The following is a 17,081-nucleotide window of genomic DNA, read 5'->3' as shown; positions in this document are numbered from 1 at the left end:
TGTAAGAAGACCAGCCTTAAACATGGGTGGGACCATTGTCTGAGTATGAGAGGCTGGCCTACGCAGAGAACCGAAGGTGAGGATTAATTAGTACAAATGCATGCACTGCTGTTCCCTTACCATAGACATAATATGACCAGCTGTTTCAAGCTCCTGTTGTAGTGGACTTCCTGCCTTAATGGACTGAACCTTAGACTGTGAGCTACAATAAACCTTTTCTCACTTAAGTAGCTTATATCAGAGTATTTTTAATCACAGTAACAGAAACAACTAAAACAGTAAAAATTCACCGTTTTGTGTGCCCATGCCTGCAAATGCCTTCAGAGGTCAGATGAGGATGTCTGATCCCCTGGAACTATAGTTACAGACAGTTGTGAGCCAAACATGTAGGTGCTGGAAATCAAATCCAAGTCCTCTGGGAGAACAACAGTGCTCTTGACCTCTGAGCCATCTTTCCAGCCCACCCACCCCCAACAAAGTTTCTTGAGCTTTGTCATGATCGTCAATTAATGCCCACATCACTGAGTCCGCATCTACTAAGATCTGCTACAGGGTGGTTTCATTTTGTTTTGTTTACATGTATAAGTATTTGTCTGTACATATGTGCACCATCATGATACCCAGTGCCAAAGGAAGCCACAAGTAGGCATCCAATTCCGTGGAAATGGCATTACCGCCGGCTGTGAGCCTCCATGTGGGTGCTGGGCACAGAGCTCAGGACCTCTGCTAGAACACAGCATCCAGTGCTCTTAACCTCTGAGCTTCTCTCCAGCCCTAGGGATCCTTCCTTGATGCCTTTAGTATTATCGTGTTCTTATGCCAAGTTGGCGTTAAGTTTGTTGACTTTTTAAAATGACATAGTATTGAACTGGTGCCATCAGATCCAGTATAAAATACTTCTCCATTTACTTAAAAGTGTTGTCAGCCTATGGAAGGAATTTTATCAGTGCTAGAAATTATAGCACTGCTACTCTAGAGTGTTTACACTTGTAGAAAGGGGCGTGTGTGTGTGTGTGTGTGTGTGTGTGTGTGTGTGTGTTTCTGTCTGTCTGTCTGTCTGTCTGTCTGTCTGTAATCTGCTTTGGATGAGCAGGTGTCTTGCTCATCTTATCAAAGGCTGGCTTCAGATTCCCTCGGTAACCAAAGATGACCTTGAACTTCTGATCCCCCTGACTGTACCTCCCTGGAATTGCAGACACGGGCCTACCAACTACATTCCCAGGCCCAGGACTCATATTTGTCTACTGTTGTACAAATACATCCTCTTCATCTTATCTTCTAGCTTATAAAAGCATATAATTTTGTATAAAATATTAGACTATTTTCCCTAACAAACTGCTCAGCTATGGGACCAAGTAGGGACTTGAGAGGGGGCAACAATTAGTTCTATTTTGAGCAAGGCTTTTCTCACTAATGTCAAATTGAAAATTTGAATTTTTAAATCCCTGAAACCACTCAAATATCCAAACCCTTTAAGTGAGTTGGGCTTCCTTTTCTTGAGCAGCCCCATTATCCCACAGTATGGGAACAGCAGTGGTAGGAAAAGCTTCCACACAATAGCAGCAAATCAGAAAACCCCACAAAATACACCTAATGCTGAATTTGCATCAAACTGGAAAGTGACAACTTAACATTAATAACCAGCAGTACCCTCCCCCAACTCCCATGGTGGTCCCCAAACCCAGCTTATTAAGTAATTGGACTATTATCCAGCTTCTAAATTGCAGCTGTTAACAAAAAGCAGGACAAGATGGCTCAGCCTGGCCACCTGAAGTCCATCCCAGGATCCCACATGTAAAAAAAAAAAAAAAAGAAAAGAAAAAAGAAAGGGACTTGCCTCCCAGGGATTGTCCCGTAACCTCCACAAGAACTCTCTGGCACACCCACATACACATGTACATAAATAAATGTAACTTTTAAATGTTCTCAGTGATACTGTTACTGTATCTGTGATACTGTATATTGTGAATTTGGGTTGGGTTTGGAGACCACCATGGGAGTTGGGGGAGGGTACTGCTGGTTAGGGCAGGCTCCAAGGCTTTACACCTTAAGGAAAGCAGCCTTCCATACCTCTGAGCTACATTCCTAGCCCCAGCATTTTGCTTCAGTTTCTCTTCCAGGAAGCATGTCACTGTCCTGACATCTATTTAAAAAGAGTTACCACACAACAGATTAAACTCTACTACATAAATTATCACAATAAAACATCTCAAGGAACATGTTCCTTTTGAGGCTAATGTGTGAGAACAGATTATACAGTTAAAAAAAAAAAATTTCAACTTTCACAGTTCTAACATTGGCTCAGTTAAACCCTTTCTAACACTCAAAGAATAATTTTGAGGGATAAACATTCTACACCTTTATTCCAGTACTCCAAGCATGCCATCCCACTGAGGACATGGTTCCACAAAAAAGAACAAAATGCAGAAGAGTCTGTTCCATCAACAATTAGAACTCACATGCTAGCCTGTCCATCATTCGCAGTGCTACAAAAGCTAAATATAGCAAACCCATTATGATCTTGCTACTCAATTCAAGTGTATAGAACTCACTTATTTAAAAGAAAAAAAATTAACCACAGGCTGGGTAATGCCTCAGAGATCAAAGTGTCAGAGCCAGGGGCACAGACAAGAGGTCAGAGGCTCACTCCGTTCTGTTTTAACTGGAAGGAACACAGCCGTCTCAACCTGTCTCGGGAGAACCCACATAGGTGAGTGCACCTGACATGCACATTCACACACAAGCATACAGATGACAGACACAGACAGAAAGAGATGAAACAGAATTGCACAAATCAAATTAGATCAAAACAGTAGTGAGGTTTTAAGATATGCATGCATGCATGAATTTCATTACAGAAGAAATTACAGTTTTTGATTACAGTTATTGATGTACTCAAACTAGCGTGTAAAAACAAAAATAGCCTAGCAGTAGTGGTTAGATCTCAAAACAAGGGCTATAAGTCCCACCCAAAAATGCAAAATAAAATAGCTATCCACAGAGTCAAAGGGGAAAAAAGACGGTCTTAACCATGTATTCGCTCACTCTACTGCACTGGCAGAGAGAAGAACAACTCATGTTTTCTCCTTTTGAGTACTTAATAAAACTCAATATACTTAATAAAACTCAGTAATAAAACTATGCTGGCATATCCCCCCCCCCCTTTCTCCCTCTCTGCCTCCCTCCTTTCCTCTCCTTTCCTCTGACTGCCTGAAAGGACCCCATAGGAGGGAGGGCTGGTGAGATGATTCTTGCCAATCCTGTAAACCCACACAGGAAAGGAAAGAACCATCTCTCACAGACTGTCTCCACTTCCGTGTGTGTGTGTGTGTGTGTGTGTGTGTGTGTGTGTGTGTGTGTGTGATCACACACACAGAGAGACAGATAGACAGTGGGGGGCACTAAATAAACACATCTTTGAAATTTTAATAAAAAAGTTTACCAAGAATAAGCAGCTACCCTATAAACTGCACCTGGGAGTGAAGCCATTTGTAAGACTGCTATTGGAATCATGTCAACAAGCATCCCTGAAATGCAATACGACAGAGCCAAGCTCTCCACAAGAAAAAGGAAAATCTCACATACAGAATGCTGGTCGGTTCTAACCAACCACATCTTCCAGGAGCCATCCCATTGCATACCACAACTTATCAGAGACACGTGTCATGGATGAGAAGGGTTTATTTATCCACTCCTATGCCCTGGGAACTGAAGAGAAATAGTGCCTCTGCCCAGTCACTGGAAAATAAGGCCTCAAACCCCAGTCAGACCTGGGGATGCATGAAGAGAAAAACAGAAACAGCCTGCACCCAAAGGTGCCGGAGATGAAGCTAAGCAGCTCCCTGGATAGAGGCTAAGACTACATCTAACAACAAAAGGGGGTAGAGATGTACCAACGTAAGACAACACAGGGAACAAACAGAAACGCATCAGCAATAAATGTGGGTGGGCGCGGTGGCCTGAGCCTGACCAGGACCAGAGGCATGAGGATCAGGAGTCAGTGACTCTCGGCACATAATCAGGCCGGAGGTAAAGTATGAGTTACCAAAGACTCTGCCTCATAACTAAATGAATGAATGAACATTAAATATTAAATGAATGAATGAATATTAAATAAATATGCTCCCAAAAAATTCTGACAAAACCATACCATTACAAACATTAAATTAAAAACATTAACAAGATATTCACAGAACTCAACCAAAAACTATTTTCTGAAATATCATATCTGACAACAGGGAAAACAAATAGTAACAAAATGAGACCATCTTCTGTTTCCATTCTGATTTAACTATTTAAATTCTCCAGGATTAGTTCAGATTAGTCCCAGCACCTGTCCCAGGTTTGACCCCCAGCAATAGAAGGGTGCGGAGGACTTTCCAGCCAGAGCAATATAGGACACAAGGACAAACAGGTGCCGGGAAACCAGCACCTAAAGGTAGGATGAAGAGTCCACAGTAATCCTTAGCTACAAGGCTGCATTCACAGCCACCATACACTACATATGAGACCCTATATTTAAGAAAGAAAGATCTATAGAATTCATTTACATAAAGAATCTAATTTGCAAACCACAAAAGATCTGAGGAGATACCAAAGAAGCTACAATTAGCCACTGTGCAGTTGAAACCGCTAGTCATAAGGGAAAAGCAAATCAAAACCACGGTAAGAGAGATAGCTATACACTTAGAAGACCAGCTAAATAGCAAGTGGATTCAGAGCCACCGAGTCATCAACACAGGCTGTAGTTGTAAAATGGTATCAGCCTTATGGGAAACTGCCAAAGCTGCTTTCCAAATTGATGCATTTAGTATGTGACCACACTGTGTGTCAACCTCCAAAGTGACTTTATTCACAGTTCCTAAACACTAGAAACGACCTAAATGTTCCATCAACAAGCAGACACGAATTACTACCAAATAAGGAGCAAACTACCAAGAGAGTCAACATCATGGATGAATCACAAAGCAAACATGCCACCCACAAAAGAACACACTGCAGTCATATCATGTCAAGACCAAAAACAATCCAAGAGCTGGGAGACAGTGACAGGGTAAAGTGCCCGCCTGTGGCACATCTACACTCCTGGACCTGGGGACCCCTGGGCCTTCCTGGCCAGCTAACCTCATCAAATAGGCGAGCTCCCGAATCAGTGAAAGATGTTTCAAAACTAAGACCAGCAAGATGGCTCCGTCTTGCCATTCCTGGGACTGGTCCCCACTGATCCCCAGAATGCATACAGAAGTGGATGGAACTCCACAAAGCTGTCCTCTGACCTCCATGCACAACACACCATGCACACCTACACATTAATAACTAATAATAAACACGGTAGGGGTGCTTGAAGAAAATACCAAGGCAATCAATCCCTGGCCTCCACACAGACACATACACAATTAATAAACTAATTAAATAAAAAAAGATAAGTGTGTCTAACTAAATGTTGATCAAGGCATTGGTTCAGATAGTTACCTGTGGAGGCTGCTGACTAGTAATACCCCAAAACAGCAGACAATTATGATGCAAACCTTCAACTCAGAAGAGCATTTAGCCCTCCTTCCCTAGCATTCCCTACCTCACTCCCCTTACCTCTCATCCGGTCCCAAACACTCCCTTTTAAATGCATGCTGCTGTCATGTTTTCTTTGTTAGCGCTGAGAACCAAGCACACACTCTGCCACCCAGTACTGCATCCCCAGCTCTGAGTAGTTTCTTCCTATTTGGTGTGGTGAGGAAGGAGTCCATGTTCAATAATGCTTGCACAGAGAGATACATGCGTGCACATGTGTTTTCTGAGACAAGGTCTTGCAAACTCAAACTCACTGTGTGTGTGTGGGTGGGGGGGGGGGGGGGATATACATGTGTGAAGGCCTGAACTCCTAATCGTTCTTTCTCAGTCTCCCAAGTACTGAGATGCAGGAGTAAGCTATTGAACCCAGCTCTTACCATTTTACTTATGAAAATTTTTTGCCTGCTGTCAATCAAACAAACCAGGGGTTTTACACATGCCAAGCAAACACTTGTAGCATAGCCTACAATCCCAGCATCTTTAATATGGAAATCAGTAATGCTCACCTATCCAGGACCCAGTATATGTAGTGACCTGGAATTCAGTCACCAGTAATACATATAATAACAAGAATGTTCTTAATGTATAGAAACCTAAAGTACAAAGTTCACTGAAATCCAAAATTTTTGTCATGGAATATTTGGAAAGGTCTGGATGTATGTGCATTCTGAATTTTTGAATTAGGAATGCTTACCTATAACTGAGGGAAGTGATGAAATCTAAACACTTCTGCTCTGGGCATTTTGGATAAGTGACATATACCTTAATATTCCTCCTACTCCACCTCTCCAAAAAGCAGATTTTTCCAAATTAGGGCAAATTCTGTAAAACAACTGCCAACTAGTTTGTTTGTTTGTTTGTTCTTAACCTTATACTCACCTAGTCTGTAGTATTGGCAAACACCTTTATTCTAGCACTCAGAAGGCAGACACAGGGGGATGTAAATTCATAAAATTGGGGGGAAAAAATCAGCAAATCACAAGGTGCCCAAGGGCAGCAGCACGTTTGCTAAATAAATAATCCTATACCACCTGGGAACTGTTTAACTCCGGATGAAAATGTTCTCCATTCAAGTTCTCCGCCCTCTGCTTTCCATTCTCCACGCCAACCACCACCACCTCTTTTCTGCGACAGGGTCTTGTACCCCAGGCTAGCTGCCGATTTGTTATATGGTGGAGACCAGAGAGCCACAGTGCCAGTTTATGTGGTGCTAGCCATCAACCCAGGAACTGGTTAGTGTGCTAGGTTAGTACTCTACCAACTGAGCCACATCCCCAGATCCCTACCACCACCACCACAACCCCAGCCTTTCTGAGGCATGGTCTCACTGTTTAGCCATGGCTGGCCTCCAGCTTGCATGCCTTGGTCTCCAGAGTGTGCCACCACACCTAGCAGTTACCCATCTCATAACTGAGTGAACTGCATGGCCAAGGGAGTAAAAGGCACAGCTCAGACCACAGGCTTAGTACCTGGACAGCCCCCACTTTCTTTTCATCTTGATTCATACCTGCCTAAAGCCATATTCTGTGAGCGTGCATTCTGCATACATAAAGTAGTGCTATGAAAAGCCAAAGCCGGACAGTGGTGGCGCACGCCTGTAATCCCAACACTCTGGGAGGCAGAGGCAGGCGGATTTCTGAGTTCAAGGCCAGCCCGGTCTACAGAGTGAGTTCTAGGATAGCCTAGACTATAAGGAGAAACCCTGTCTCAAAAAAACCAAATCCAAAATTCAAAAAAAAAAAAAATCCTCATACAGAAAACTTGGGGCAAATTAATCATCACTTCCAGTAACTACCAAGATTAAATCAGACCCAAAGATTTAGAGTAATTTTTAGAAACCATGTAAAGCCATTTTAAAAGGAAATCACAACACACATCTTTCTGCGCAAGTGTGTGCACACACACGCTCGCAGACACACATTTTACCCACAAATAAACTCTTTACTGTAAAAAGAATCATAACCAAGTCTTATTTATTGTTTGAGTAGACATGGAGGGAAAATTATTCCCCACCCTTAAGGAAACCCCCAAAAGAACACATTTCTGTCTTGTCAACAAATCATGATACGGTTAACATCAAGTCAAGAGCTAAGTTTCCATCTGACTGCATAGTTAAGTCAGAGCACACATATTCCCTCTTCTTACTTAGCTAGATCTAACTACAATATAACAATAACTCAGAGACTGCTGTAAACAAAAAACAAGATGAACATGCACACTTACCCACAAACACTAGCAACTGAAGACTCTGGTGTCTCCTCCGTAATCACGTCCCCACACAGCAGGAAGGAACGAATGTCCAGAACCTGGCTTGTGGTTCTTGTGCATTTACACAGCACTGGCATTCCCAAGACAGAGGGCCAGCCTTCTGAGCTCAGTTTGGTCCTACGCCAGCTTTATCGGTAGCTGTCATTACCAGCGCAGGTAGAACACCTAAGTGCTTCCAGAGAAGCCTCAGCCTTGCTCACCTCTGCCCCGGCACCCATCTGTGCTCCTCTCAGGTCCTCAGAGGACAGAGAGGGTTCGGGTTTAAGAAGACACACTGTTCTTGCAGAGGACCGGGGTTAGATTCCCAAGAAGCAGTTCACAATTGTCTTAACTCCAGCTCCAGGGGGATCTGACACCTCTGACCTCCACAGACAACATATTTAAAAACAAAAGAAATATTTTTTAAATATAATTACATTTTGACCTGAAATTTTTGAAGACATGAAAAATATCATGACACAAAATGCAAAGTAGAGGCAGCAGCCCTATGGGGGCGGGATTGGGGAGGCAGAAAGGGAAAGAGATACAACCCAACAGCTAAAATAACATTAGTCATTTAACTGGTCCCCGTACCCCTAGCCACACAGTTGTCTACTTATTACAAAAACAACAACAGTGCTTTCTCAGTGCTGAGCTAAGCAAGCACTGAGGTCTCCTACCATCAATAATGGGACAGACAGACAGATAGACAACACACGCCTCTTCACAACGATGTGCTAGAGAAAGACACAAGAGCACTCTGTAACATAGCTGCCCAAAACACACACTGAATCCTGGTAACTACATATCACACAAACCCAAAATGTGGGATCTCTTGCAAAAAAAAACTGAACAGCTAAAAATACATGACAAGGTAAATGCAACATTCAGCCCTGGCTAAATCCTGGACCTGGATAATTTTCTTTTCCCTACAAAGGACGTCAGAACAAGGTAAATTAAATTAAGTATGACTATGATTTCCTGGTCTTATGACAACAATGTAGAATATGAGCAACTCCTTAGATGACACACACTGAAGGGGCTTCGGCAATTTAACGCCCATATATACAGAAAGGTTGGGGCACAGTACCCCACAAGTGCTTGCAATGCAGGCAAAGGTCTGGATTGTTTCTCAGCACAACAAAAACAAGTCTTTAAAAAAAAAAAAAGTTCCCAAGACACTACAGAAGCAGCTGGAAGGGCCAGTGTACAATCTGAACACCCCCTCAATAAAGTCCTGCGAGGAAGAAAACCTGAGCCAGAAAGGTGACTAAGAATTCACTCAGAATTAACAGGACAAATGGAGGCATTTGGTAAAAAATCCAGCTTTGAACCAGGTGATAAGGGCACACAGTTCTAATCCTAGCACTTAGGAGGCAGAGGTACATGGATACCTCTGAGTTTGAGGCTAGCCTGGTCTACAGAGTTCCAGAACAGCCAAGGCTACACCAAGAAACCCTGTCTCAGAAAAAAAGCAAAACAAAACAAAACAACAAGACTCCAGTTTCAGAAGAGTCTTGCATATGACTGTGCTGGGTGAGACTTTTTCTCAAAGTGCGAGTTTAAGGCCAGGTGTAATGATAGCTCATACCTTTAATCCCAGCACTTGGGAAGCAGAAACAGGGGGATCTGGGTGAGTTCAAGGCCAGCCTGATCTACAAAGTGGGTTCCAGTGGGTTCCAGACAGGTAGAGCTTCATAATAGAGATCCTGTCTCAAAAAATAAAAAACAAAATAAGAGTCTAAACACAATAGAAGGGATGGGGGAAAGGAAGAGGGGCACATAACCAGGTAATTAATGAGAGCAGTCATTCACTTTGGTATGAGCCAGGGGCTAGCTTTTATGACTGTACACTGTGGCTGCCCAGCTGGGAAAAGGTAGTGACCTGAGAACCATGTGTAGATCCAGCAAAGGATCACAGATCAAGGGACAGGAGGAGGCTGCTGGAAAGAGCACTGTGCTTCCCATTCAAGGCCCGCTCTGCAGTCAAGTAAGCAGCTCCTTCTGTAAAAAGACACAAATGCACACATGACACTGAAATGTCAGAATCAGCCAAGGCTACCATGGCTTTATCAACAGAAAATGTGAATTCAAATCAAATCTCTGTTGCCACTGCATTTTTTGAGCAAGTACTATAAACAACTGAGTCTGGGTTTCCACACCTGTGAGACAGAAATGCTAATCAGAGATCAAGTAAGGCAACTCCTGTAACTTTTAGTATGATGTCTGACACAGAGAATCAAACATGCAGCCAGGCTTCGTGACACAAATCTTTGATCCCAGCACTCACTCAGGAAGCAGAGGCAGGCAGGCATTATCTACAAGGGTCCCATGCCAGCCTAGTCTACCTAGCAAGCTTCAGGGCTACATAGTAATTATTATTAGCAATAAGTTAAGTTATTAACAGTAAGTTAAGAAATGAGAGGACGCAGGTCCATTACCCAGATAGCAGCTACTTGCTTGGGATATCATCACGTTTGTCACCCTTTTCAATGGCAATCACTTAATTGTTGTGTATCAATATTTCACAACCATAACATTAACTTGCAACCCAAAATTACAAAGACCACAGAGCTTAAATCTGTTATACAACACATACTGGGACCAATCTAAGCAAACGGTGATTAGCGGTGGAGAAGTCATCCAAAGTGCCGATCACGGGGATTCGCTTAAGTAATAGTCTAGAGTAGACAGGAGGTTAAGAAAAGGAATGTGGAGTATTCTGCGACAGGCAAGGAGGACAGCTGGGACAAAGCCCCTGGAGCAGCAGCTGTGCACCACGCACTGTTCATCCAAAACCACAAACTCAAGTAACCCGTGTCAGACAGCTCCATCTGACTAACGCTGCTTCCTGAAACCCTGCCAGCCACAGAGAAGCCCGAAGTACATCATATACAGTAAGGAGGGCTTGGGAACCTCCGCGGGGTAAAACTGAAAACGGAGACTTGCAGCCCAATCACAGATGACAATGGTTTCTGCCCCATTTTCATACCTACTCAAGCAGTGTGCTGTCATCTGCCTACAGGCCCAGGTGTTCAGCAGGCTGAGGCAGGGCAGCTGGGGCCTGTGGTCCAAAAGGAGCTGAGGTGACAAGCACTGGGAGAGCCGATCTCACACATAAATACAAGGTTTTGATTAATGAATTAGTGACCATAGAACCACCCAGACTTCACAATGTTACAGAGCCAAGACTCAAGATGTGGTGAACTCTGAAGTACTCAAACACAACCCTCACCGTCCCCACCCTGTTCCGAATGTCAGAGTGAAGGGAAAGGATTTGTCCATAAAACACAGAAGCTACAAGGAAAATACTTTCACATTAAACGATTTGATAATTTAAAAATAGTTCATTAAATCAAAGTGTTGGCATGAATATGCCAGCATATTTCCTGAAATAATTAATACAGAGTTGCAATACATTATTATAAATCTATCTAAACATGGAAACTCATTAGACAATTACAGGCTTAAACCTTTGCTTTAGCTGGATCATGATCGCACGCGTCTTTAATCAAAGCACTTGGGAGGCAGAGACAGTCGGTTCTCTGACTTTATATATAGAGCAAATTCCAGGACAGCCAAGGCTACACAGAGAAACTGTCTCAAAATAAACAAGTAAACAAAAACAAAAAACAAACATACAAAAACCAACCTCTGCTTTAAATTCTGTTTCTATTTTCTTTATTCCAAAACCCCACAAACTTTTCTCTCACTTACAAGTCTCTTCTGTAGCCCAGGCCAGCCTGAAGTCCTGGTGATCCTTCTACCTCAGCTGGGGTCACACAGGCACCCTCTCTAAGGTTGAACCCACTGGGGTTGAAGACAAGCCTGTGTGAGCATGTACAAAGATGAACACATAAAGCTTCAGGCGAACTCCTACCTGAGCGAGCCACCGCATCCTAATTTCAAAAGCAACAGACCTGAACTCACACATGTTCCCGTCATTTCTGAGCCATCGGCAATCTGTGTATCACAAACCTTCCTTGCAGTCGGACGTGGCTGCCTATTTACCGCTCCTTTCCTTCCAGCTAACTGCTGACTGTCCTAATCTCAGCCACATGCCATGACATAACCAAAAATAAGGCATTAGGAGAAAAGCCCTCCAGGAAATAAGACAGAAGCAGCAGTCTTTCATCTCCTTTCTCTCAAGGCTCTTTCACATCTCTCAAATCAGAATTTCCAGAGAAATTAAGATATATAAGACTATCTTGCCCAAAGACCATTTGGGCTAAAGAAGAATATGTATGGATCCACTACCATAACATACTTATGTGTGTATGTACGTGTGCATGTGCATACACACATAGAGTTTGGCTGGAGGTCTGAGGACATGTGGTCCTCTCTGTCTACCATATGGGTCTCTGACTGAACTCAAGTCTCATCAGGCCGGCAGCAGGCACATTTACCCCGGAGCCATCTTGTTGATACACTTCTTTTTTATCTCTCTGAACCTGAAGCATGCTCCTTTTGGCTACCCAGCTAGCTGACAAGGTCCTGGGATCTATCTGTCTCTGCTCATCTCACTAGCTAGGTTAAAAGTGCACACTACTGTGTCTGACTTTTATATGCTCTGGAGATCCAAACTTCATGCATATATATCAAACACTTTCCCACTATACAATCTTCCCTAGTCCTGCTGAAGCAAAACCTCAAGATTCAAATTGCATGTATCATATATGATCTTCTCCTTACAAACAAACTCTGAAATCCAAAAGGAAAGCTGGCTCCTTGCCCTCTTCAGTATCAGCTGCTAAGGGACATAAATAGACACAACTCATTTCTTCCTAAGACCTTGTTTTGAAACAGTTTCATACAGTGCAGGTTGGACTCAAACTCAGCATACAGCCAAGAACAACCTTGAACTCTGATCCTCCAGCCTCCATCTCCCTAGTAGCATGGGGGAGGGGCATCATGTCTGCTCCTAAGAGCTGTTTGATTTCCGATTATTCAAGACCAAATGCTGTTGGGCGGTGGTGGCGCGTGCCTGTAATCCCAGCATTCTGGGAGGCAGAGGCAGGCAGATTTCTGAGTTCGAGGCCAGCCTGGTCTATGGAGTGAGATCCAGGACAGTCAAGGCTATACAGAGAAACCCTGTCTTGGAAAAAAAACAAATCCAAAAAACAAAACACAAACAAACAAACAAAAAAGACCAAATGCTAATAATTAATAAACATCAACCAATATTTGGCAAAAATCTGTGTATAACAAAGGTATTCCTAACCTGCAATTCTCAAAATCGAATTATGAAGAATAAGAGGCTCAAGCAAATACAGTATGATGTCAAACGACCTCAAGATAAAGACACAGTGCTGGACCGGTGGCTCAGCAGTTAAGAGTGCTGCCTGTGCATCCACAGGTCCCCGGTCAAGTGTCTGTGCTGTCTTTATTGTGCTCACTTCAGCAGCACATATACTAAACCGGAATGATACAGAGATTAGCATGGCCCCTGCGCAAGGATGACAGACAAATTCGTGAGCGGTCCATATTTTTGGTCCCTGGTCCTGTGAAGGCTTGATGCCCCAGTGCAGGGGAAAGCCAGGTCAGGAAAGTGGGAGTGAGGAGATTGGTAAGGGGGCGGGGGGGGGGGGGCACGGGAGGGGGGGGATAGAGGGGAAAGGAAATAACATTTGAAATGTAAATAAAGCAAATACTAAAGACACAAAGTATCCATTAAGCACACAGGGTCTAAAATAGTGTCAAGGTGGGTGGTGTCTAGTCTGAGGTGTCTAGTCTGAAGTACCCGTGGGGATGAACAGACTTGTCTACAGCCATCCAAACCTACCCTGCTGAAGCAGCATCTAAACATGATTGACAAGCAGCTCCGTCCAGATGGAAACAACTTTCTAGGAGACTACCTAGAATGACAAAGGTTGAGAGGAGTCGGTTCCCAGGAGCAGCCTCTGCTTCGGCTACAGGCTCTACACCAGTATCCTCAGTGCCAGAGAAATAAAATGAGGGCTTCAGGCTAGGCTACAGAGGACAACTCCATCTCAAAACACAGAAGAAAATAATGAAATCTTGGTTTTGTTTTTTTGTTGTTGTTGTTGTTTTTGTTTTTGATTTGGTTTTTTCGAGACAGGGTTTCTCTGTGTAGCCCTGGCTGTCCTGAAACTCACTCTGTAGACCAGGCTGGCCTCTAACTCAGAAATCTGCCTGCCTCTGCCTCCCAGAGTGCTAGGATTACAGGAGTGCACCACCACCGCCCGGCAATAATGAAATTCTTAATCTTGCTAGAACATCAGCACATGGCTGCTCTCTTAGCTACTGGAGACTTAAGTCAGGAGTTATCACAATGTAGAGGTCAGACTGGGCAACACTTGGAAGACCTGGGCTCACATAACAAGAATCCATCATTAGTACTGGCTGGGGGGATGTAGCTTAGTTATAACAGGGACAAAGCTCTTAGTTTAGTCCCCAACACCACCAAAATGTAAAAAAGTCCTTACTGTTCTAAGACACAGAAAATCTACAGGTCCTTTTCTTTGACCTTTGACCCACAGTCAAAAGGACCCACTCAAACTTTCTCCAAACATAAATTACATAAACCTTAAGATGACAGGGACTAGAGAGACAGCTCAGCAATTAAGAGCACATGTTGTTCTTATAGAAGACCCAGGTTCAGTGCCCAGTACCCACATCTGGCAGCACATAACCATCTATGACTCCAGCTATAGAGGATCCAACGCCTTCAGTCAGCCTTCACCAATGCCTGTGCGCTCACACGTGGACCTGCACATGCACCTGCACCTGCACACACACACACACACACACACACACACACACACAGATGAACATAGAATAAAAAATAAGCGATAAAAAGAAAAGAATAAAGAGGATACCCAAAGTGAAATTACAAATGTTCTAACAATAAGTACTAAACACTATCTAAGAAAAATATATAGTTAGTGGAAAAACACTATAGTGAGAAGCAGGTAGACATTTACCTGATTTTGCAATAATAAAAACCAACAAGAGTCTATAATCATGAAAAAGATAACAATGTTCAATATTGTGGGACACAGGCATGCACGCGCACGCACGCGTGCGCGCGCGCACACACACACACACACACCCACACACACACCTCCCCCAACCTCTTTCTACATGCCCCAGTGCTGAAAGATGAACAGTGAAGAATTTAAAAACTTGAAAGCTGGGCTGGCATTGTACTCAGTGGCAGATCATTTGCAAAGCACAGGCAAGTCCCTGGGTTCAATTCCAGCAAAGAAAGAAAAATTCTGAACTGAAAACCCTATAACCTCTCTCTAAAAATCATACCACTCTGCCAAAAGTCCAGGCTTAGTAACTACACTGAATTTCTCATGTTGAAATCTTGATATTCTAAAAAAGCAAATCCTTTAGTCTCAACACTTAGAAGGCAGAGGCAAGATCTCTGAGTTAGAAGAAAGCCTGGTCTACAGAGTACGTTCCAGAACAGTCAGGGCTACACAGAGAAACCCTGTCTAGGAAAACCCTGAAGGTCAACTAGACCTTTTGTATCAAATCAATGAAAGGTTCAGAACCCTACAGTGTAGGAGCAGGAGTTAGTTCTTGACTTTCAACATCAAGAACGCTTCTAAATAAAGAAATATGTATTTTTCTCTACAAAAGCAAAAATAATAATTACCCTAGAAGAAATGGTTTTATTAAATAGTATCAAGAATTGGAAAAAATACCAATTTTGTGGTCTTAAGAAAAATACTGGACTTAAGAAAATACTGTCACCATTTAAATCAGACTGAGCTATCAAAAAATACTAACCGTGCTTCAGATAATAACGCCAGACATCCAAAAAAATGCCAACCGTGACAAAGGCAAATCTAACAGAACTTCCTAGAATGGAGTTACTTAGAACAGTATGGAACAAACATTACACAGCCAACGCAGGAATAGCCTGGCACTTCAGAAGATAACAGAAAAAGATAAATACAATATGGAGATGAAAACCTTCCCAGCCCTAAGAGTGTCTCACCACTTTCCCAGGCAAGCTAGGAACAAAGAAAAACTTGTAGTGGCATCCTGAGAAATGTTTCCACTGCAATGATAAGTGGGCCAGGCACACAGGGAAAAGTTACATCTGCTGGGAAGAAATAAGAAGGAGCCAGATAAAAGCAAAGAAAACAAGATTCCCACCAGTTCCATTCGTCCACCCTCATCATCATGCAAAAGTAAATACAAGTCTTTTTTACATTCTCATAAAAAAGTGCCTGAAAGTTATTCAGTGCACGATTCCCCCCTCCCGCTCAAAAAAAAAAAAAAAAATCAAGACAGAGTGGCTGAGAGGGCAAGGGAAAGGCTAGAGATACCGCCACTGTTTATCACAGCAGAGGTCCTGAGTTTCTAGCCTCAGCAGTGGGGGTAGGGAAAAATGTAAAACAAGTAAAACAAAAAATTAAAAACTAACAAAAACAATAAACATAATTAATAACATATACTATATACTCTTTGCTTTTGTTGATGCTTATGAGTGTACGCACCACAACATATGGGCATTACCCACGGAGGCCAGAAGAGGGCATGGAACGCGTTCCCCACCCCCACCGGCCCTGAATTGGAGTTACAGGTGGCTGCAAGCCTCCTAGTGTGAATTCTGGGACTAGAACCAGGGTCCTCTGCAAGAACAGCACGTGCTCATGACCGCTGAGCCATCTATCTCTCCAGCCCTCAGCATACTTTATTCTGGAAAACCTGCTGAGAGGATGTGTAAGAACTGCCCACACAGGCTCACATGCTTGCATGTCCTCTCCCTAGCTGGTGGGATGTTTGATTAGGATTAGTTGTGGCCTTGCTGGAGGAAGTGTTATCACTAAGGGTGGGCTTGGTCTCTCCCTCTGTCTCCATCTCCCTCACCCTCTCCTCCTGCTTTCCGATCAGTATGTAGCTCTCAGCTGCTTCTCCAGCATCATGTCTGTGTGTGCCATCATGTCAAGGCGTCAACTACAAACTTACTAAAGAATTTTGCTCAATGTCCAGCTATTCTTTATAACTAGACTTCATTGGCATAACCAAACAGTATCAGTCCCAGGGTGGTGGCAGCGCCACTGATGCCACCCTTGGTGCCAGCTTACTCCATGATGTTCACAAGACAAAACTACCCAGTGACACGCTTCTCAGGATATCCAATCCATGGTTAAGCTACAAGCCTCTAAAACAAACTGCTCACTATTATTAACCTCAAGCAACACTGAAGAGGCTCACTGGGGAAGTGTGACTCTGAGGCGGGGCACCTCCCTCTGACAGATGCCCTGGGGCTGACTGTGGGAGTG

At 43.3% G+C, this 17,081-nt stretch overlaps 1 protein-coding gene and 1 non-coding gene across 2 annotated transcripts in view; one reads left to right on the top strand and one right to left on the bottom strand.

Moving 5' to 3' along the window:
* Positions 1 to 17,081, bottom strand: part of Rras2 (RAS related 2) — a 72,351-nt gene that overhangs the window by 47,048 nt on the left and 8,222 nt on the right. The window lies entirely within an intron of this gene.
* LOC127676622 (U6 spliceosomal RNA) lies at positions 13,204 to 13,305 on the top strand. The gene has a single exon (XR_007976076.1). It is a non-coding gene; the product is annotated as a U6 spliceosomal RNA (small nuclear RNA).

Source organism: Apodemus sylvaticus, chromosome 1, assembly GCF_947179515.1.
Source record: "Apodemus sylvaticus chromosome 1, mApoSyl1.1, whole genome shotgun sequence".
Lineage (NCBI taxonomy): Eukaryota > Metazoa > Chordata > Mammalia > Rodentia > Muridae > Apodemus > Apodemus sylvaticus.
This window is presented reverse-complemented; position numbering and strand designations above follow the sequence as displayed.